The sequence below is a fragment of the Ovis aries genome, chromosome 4, assembly GCF_016772045.2.
Source record: "Ovis aries strain OAR_USU_Benz2616 breed Rambouillet chromosome 4, ARS-UI_Ramb_v3.0, whole genome shotgun sequence".
Lineage (NCBI taxonomy): Eukaryota > Metazoa > Chordata > Mammalia > Artiodactyla > Bovidae > Ovis > Ovis aries.
Window position 1 is genome coordinate 78985538 of NC_056057.1, and position 6000 is coordinate 78991537.

The 6000-nt window shown below is 44.8% G+C and overlaps 1 protein-coding gene across 1 annotated transcript in view; it reads right to left on the reverse strand.

The window, feature by feature from the left end:
* BLVRA (biliverdin reductase A) overlaps nucleotides 1–2721 on the reverse strand; it is a 51294-nt gene extending 48573 nt beyond the window's left edge. The window contains exon 1 of the mRNA XM_004007991.4: nucleotides 2692–2721. The gene's annotated coding sequence lies outside the window, so the exon portion shown is untranslated. The remainder of the gene's footprint in view (nucleotides 1–2691) is intronic.
* Between the last annotated feature and the right edge of the window lie 3279 nt (nucleotides 2722–6000).

Here is a 6000-nt window from a genome sequence, read left to right on the forward strand (position 1 = left end):
GTCTTGAGGCTATAAAAATTTGACTTTGAACACATGAAAATTGTTGGCTTTCCCTGGTCTGTCAGGAGGTCAGCCCACTGTGCTCACATTATCTCTGCCCACATTATCTCTGCTCTTTGTTCTTAATAAACTCATTCCCTTCTGAAATGCTCTATGTCTGAAAATTCTTTTCCAACTTGTGCTCACACTGACTCAACAAAGAATGGGGGAAGGATTAGGGAGATGGTGACCTTCTCAGATAGGGCTGGGTGCTGGCCTGAGAGGTCCAAGAGTTAAGGTAAAAGTGACCTTTACCCCTAGGCTGAATTTTCCTTTCTTGAAGGGAGCTGATACTTTGGGGCCTACCAAGGAAAATAAAATGACTACCTGGGGCAAAACTCTGGAAAAATACATCAAAATAGTAATTGTAATTATGTCTCTGAGTGGTAGAATTTTTAGTGATTTCTTTGTGGTTATCTATATATTTTAAATTTTGCAGGTCTTCCCTGGTGGTCCAGTGGTTAAGAATCCACCTTTCAGTGCATGGGTTGTAGGTTCGATCCCTGGTCAGGGAACCAAGATTCTACATGCCACGTGGCAAATAAGCAATGAAGACCCAGCGCAGTCCAAAAAAGTTAATAAAATAAATTTTGCTATAAAGGTTAGTTAACATTTATATAATTATTTAAAACTCTAAAAATAAGCTATTATGCCATATTCACTGATTCCATCCCTCCCAGCCCCAGTTCCTCGAGTGCATAGAATTTCACATGGCAATATATCAGGGTGCTTTAATAATGAAAACCAGAAAATTGTCTTTACAGCCAGTTATAAGGAATGACTCTACTTCCTTCAAGGTCATTCATATTTGAGGAATGAATGAATGAATGAAGTATTCTTTACTTTCAAATGACATGTACTTATGCAACTGACCAAGTTTACTTTCCTAGAGGCAAACTTGAGATTCAGCACAAAAGCAATATAGACCTGCAATGTCCTATATGGTAGCCACTGTAGGCTAATTTGTTTCAGTCATGTCTCTCTGCAACCCCATGGACTATAGACCGCCAAGCTCCTCTGTCCATGAGATTCTCCAGGCAAGAATACTGGAGTGGGTTGCCATTTCCTTCTCCAGGGAATCTTCCTGACCCAGGGATCAAACCTGCATCTCCTGTGGCTCCTGCATTGCAGGCAGATTCTTTACCGCTTGAGCCATCAGGGAAGCCTCAAGGTAGCCATTAGACACACACTGTTTTTTTAAATTGAAGTATAGCAGATTTACAATGTGCCAATCTCTGCTGTACAACAAAGTGACTCAGTTATACACATATTAAATATTCTTTGTAAAATATTCTTTTCCATTATAGCTTATCCAGGAGACTGGATACAGTTCCCCGTGCTATACATTAGGACCTTGCTGTTTATCCATTCTAAATGTAATATTTTGCATATACCAACCCCAAACTCCCAGTCCATCCCTATCCCTTCCCCTCTCCCCCTTGGCAAGCATAAGTCTGTACTCTATGTCTGTGAGTCTATCTCTGTCATTTGTGCTATATTTCAGACTCCACATATTAGTCATATCGTATGGTATTTCTCATTCTGACTTACTTCACTTAGAATGATAATCTCTAGTTGCATGACTGTTTCCTTTTTTGTGGCTGAGTTAATACTCCACTGTTTATATGTATCTTATCTTATTTATCCATCCGTCACTGGACATTTATCTTGTTTCCATGTTTGGCTGTTGTGAATAATGCTGTTAGGAACATCGGGTTGCATGTTTCTTTTAGAATTACAGTTTTCTCAGGGTATAGGTCCAGGAGTGGGATGGCTGGATCCTATGGTAATTCTATTTTCAGTTTTCTGAGGAACCTCCATACTGTTTAACAAACACACACACTATTTAAAAGTCAATTAATTAAATATAGAACATTTCCATTTTCACAGCAAGTTCACACTTTATTTTTCCCCCTGGACTTACTTTCTGTCTTACATTATCTTTGCTCCCCATATCTGGTTACATTTATTTTCTGCTGACTTGCTACGCCTCTACATGATTTTGTTGCAAACCACCCTAGTTCCTTTGTGGGACAATTCAGGATATCAGTACTTCTAAATATTTGTGTCTAGATAACCTTGTTGCTGGGAGCTCAGCCTTAGTTTTACTAGAGTGCACTTAAATCATGTAACCCGCAGAACAACGTTTGAAATGCTAAGAGTTTCCAGTTTCCAAAGGGGAAAGCGCAGTCAGGAAAGGTTAAGTGACCTGCGGAGGATTCATACCAAGGAGCAGAACCCCAGGCCGGCGGGACCCTGGAGTCCCGGCCGGCCGAGTTCTCACCGCCGCTGGAGATGCCGAGCAGAGCCGTTCGCTGCCGCCCCACTACGCCACATCGCCCGAACACTAGCTGAATACCTCTACATAAAACCCGAAACCATCACCATTTTACAAATGAAATAGGGATGAAACGTTCTTAATACTCGGCCTTTGTTTATTTGACTCAGGCCCTCCCCAAGGAGCCCGTAGCGATCGCCGGCCAGTCGAGTCTCGCTTGCGCCCGGTCCCTGCCGGTCCGGGCGAGGTGGGCGGCGCCGAGAGCTCTCGGCCGGTGGCTGGCCAGGCGCGGGATCTCCCGCGCGCCTCGGTTTTCAAGCTCCTTCTGGAGTGTTTCAGAAAAAGCCTGACCCCAATTCCCCCGCGCGCCTTACCTGTCGCCGGGCACAAAGCTGAAGCTCTCTGAGCCACCTCCGGGCTCCGCGCCACCACCCGCCCTACGAACACTGCAGGAGCGCGGCTGGGATTGGCTGCCGAGTCGAGGGACGAGGAGAGGCGAGCGAGGAAGGAGGAGGAGAAACCGGGCGGGGTGGGGAGTGTGTGGGGAAGGGGTCCCGCCTACGCCTCCTCCCTCGAGGGCCCAGCCCCAGCACTCTGCTAGGTTACCCGAGCTGCAGGGCTGGCTGTGAACTTGTCTAGGCGGCAGTCTTCAGCCCAGCTCCTGCCCTGTCCCTTGCGCCTTGCTTGGCGGCGCCAGTGGGCAGAGGGCGCGCATCCGCAGGGGAGCGGGGAGCCCTAGGCTCGTGCTCCGGGCCCGCAGAGTGTCTGGGGCTGCGCACCGTGTGCCCCATCCCTAGTTGGGGGGCATCGGAGCCCCCTCCTCTGCCCCACTCCCTCCACGGAAACCGGCTGGATCCTTTTTGGGTTAGTAGCTCCAGCTCTGGTGGAACAACCAGGGAGGCATTTTTTTTCTCCTCTGTGTGCATGTTGAAATACCTGTAACATAACATTTCCATCTTAACCATTTTTAAGTGTATACAGTTCAGTGGTATCAAATACATTTACTTAGTTGTGCAAAAACACCACTATCCATAACTGTTTTCATCTTGTGAAACTGAAGCTCTATACCCATAGAACAATGACTCCTTGGTCATTTCTTGCCCCCTAGTAAGCACGATTCTGCTTTCTGTGTTTATGATTTTGACTGCTGTATCTCGTGTCTGTGGAGTCATACATTCTGTATCTTTTTCTGACTGGCTTATTTCATTTGGCAAAATAACCCCCGGAGGCATCCATGTTGTAACATATCGCACAATGCCCTTCCTTTGTAAGACTGAACAATATTCCATTGAATGTATAATATATTTACATTTTGCTTATCTGTTCATCCACTGATGCACACGACTTGCTTTGTTGGGTTAGTTATTACAAATAATGCTGCCATGAACATGTGTGTACAAATATCTCTTTGAGACCCTGCTTTCAATTCTTTGGGGTATATGCCGAGAAATGGAATTGCTGGATCATAGGTGGCTCAGAGGGTAAAGCGTCTGCCTACAGTACGGGAGACCTGGGTTTGCTCTCTGGGTGGGGAAGATTCCCCTGGAGAAGGAAATGGCAATCCACTCCAGTACTCTTGCCTGGAAAATCCCATGGCCTGAGAAGCCTGGTAGGCTATATTTCATGGGGTTGCAAAGAGTTGGACAGGACTGAGCGACTTCACTTCATAACTTCATAGTAATTCTATCTTTAATTACTTGAGGAAACACCAGTTTTCCATAGTGACTATACCATTTTACATTTTCACCAATAACGCACAAAGTCCTAATTTCTCCATGTCGTTGCAAACACTCATATTCTGTTTGTTTGTTTCAGTAGTAGCTAGCCTAATGGATGTGAGGTGGTATCTCAGTTCAGTTTTGATTTGCATTTCCCTAATGATTTGGAGGGCCTAGAGGAGCCATCCCATGTTGAAGGTCAGGAAGGGCGGCGGTGAGGAGATACCCCTCACCCAAGGTAAGGAGCAGCGGCTGCTCTTTGCTGGAGCAGCCATGAAGAGATACCCCACGCCCAAGGTAAGAGAAACCCAAGTAAGATGGTACGTGTTGCAAGAGGGCATCAGAGGGCAGACACACTGAAACCATACTCACAGAAAACTAGTCAATCTAATCACACTAGGACCACAGCCTTGTCGAACTCAATGAAACTAAGCCATGCCCGCGGGGCAACACAAGATGGGTGGGTCATGGTGGAGAGGTCTGACAGAATGTGGTCCACTGGAGAAGGGAATGGCAAACCACTTCAGTATTCTTGCCTTGAGAACCCCATGAACAGTATGAAAAGGCAAAATGATAGGATACTGAAAGAGGAACTCCCCAGGTCAGCAGGTGCCCAATATTCTACTGGAGATCAATGGAGAAATAACTCCAGAAAGAATGAAGGGATGGAGCCAAAGCAAAAACAATACCCAGCTGTGGATGTGACTGGTGATAGAAGCAAGGTCCAATGCTGTAAAGAGCAATATTTCATAGGAACCTGGAATGTCAGGTCCATGAATCAAGGCAAGTTGGAAGTGGTCAAACAAGAGATGGCAAGAGTGAACGTCGACATGATAGGAATCAGCGAGCTAAAATGGACTGGAATGGGTGAATTTAACTCAGATGACCATTATATCTACTACTGTGGGCAGGAATCCCTCAGAAGAAATGGAGTAGCCATCATGGTCAACAAAAGAGTCCGAAATGCAGTACTTGGATGCAGTCTCAAAAACGACAGAATGATCTCTGTTTCCAAGACAAACAATTCAATATCACGGTAATCCAAGTCTATGCCCCAACCAGTAATGCTGAAGAAGCTGAAGTTGAACGGTTCTGTGAAGACCTACAAGACCTTTTAGAACTAACACCCAAAAAAGATGTCCTTTTCATTATAGGGGACTGGAATGCAAAGGTAGGAAGTCAAGAAACACCTGGAGTAACAGGCAAATTTGGCCTTGGAATGCGGAATGAAGCAGGGCAAAGACTAATAGAGTTTTGCCAAGAAAATGCATTGGTCATAGCAAACACCCTCTTCCAACAACACAAGAGAAGACTCTACACATGGACATCACCAGATGGTCAACACCAAAATCAGATTGATTATATTCTTTACAGCCAAAGATGGAGAAGCTCTATACAGTCAACAAAAACAAGACCAGGAGCTGACTGTGGCTCAGATCATGAACTCCTTATTACCAAATTCAGACTTAAATTGAAGAAAGTAGGGAAAACCGCTAGACCATCCAGGTATGACCTAAATTGAATCCCTTATGATTATACAGTGGAAATGAGAAATAGATTTCAGGGACTAGATCTGATAGATAGAGTGCCTGATGAACTATGGAATGAGGTTCATGACATTGTACAGGAGACAGGGATCAAGACCATCCCCATGGAAAAGAAATGCAAAAAAGCAAAGTGGCTGCCGGGGAGGCCTTACAAATACCTGTGAAAAGAAAAGAAGCAAAAAGGAAAGGAGAAAAGGAAAGATATAATCATCTGAATGCAGAGTTCCAAAGAATAGCAAGAAGAGATAAGAAAGCCTTCTTCAGTGATCAATGCAAAGAAATAGAGGAAAAAAACAGAATGGGAAAGACTAGAGATCTCTTAAAGAAAATTAGAGATACCAAGGGAACATTTCATGCAAAGATGGGCTCGATAAAGGACAGAAATGGTCTGGACCTAACAGAAGCAGAAGATATTAAG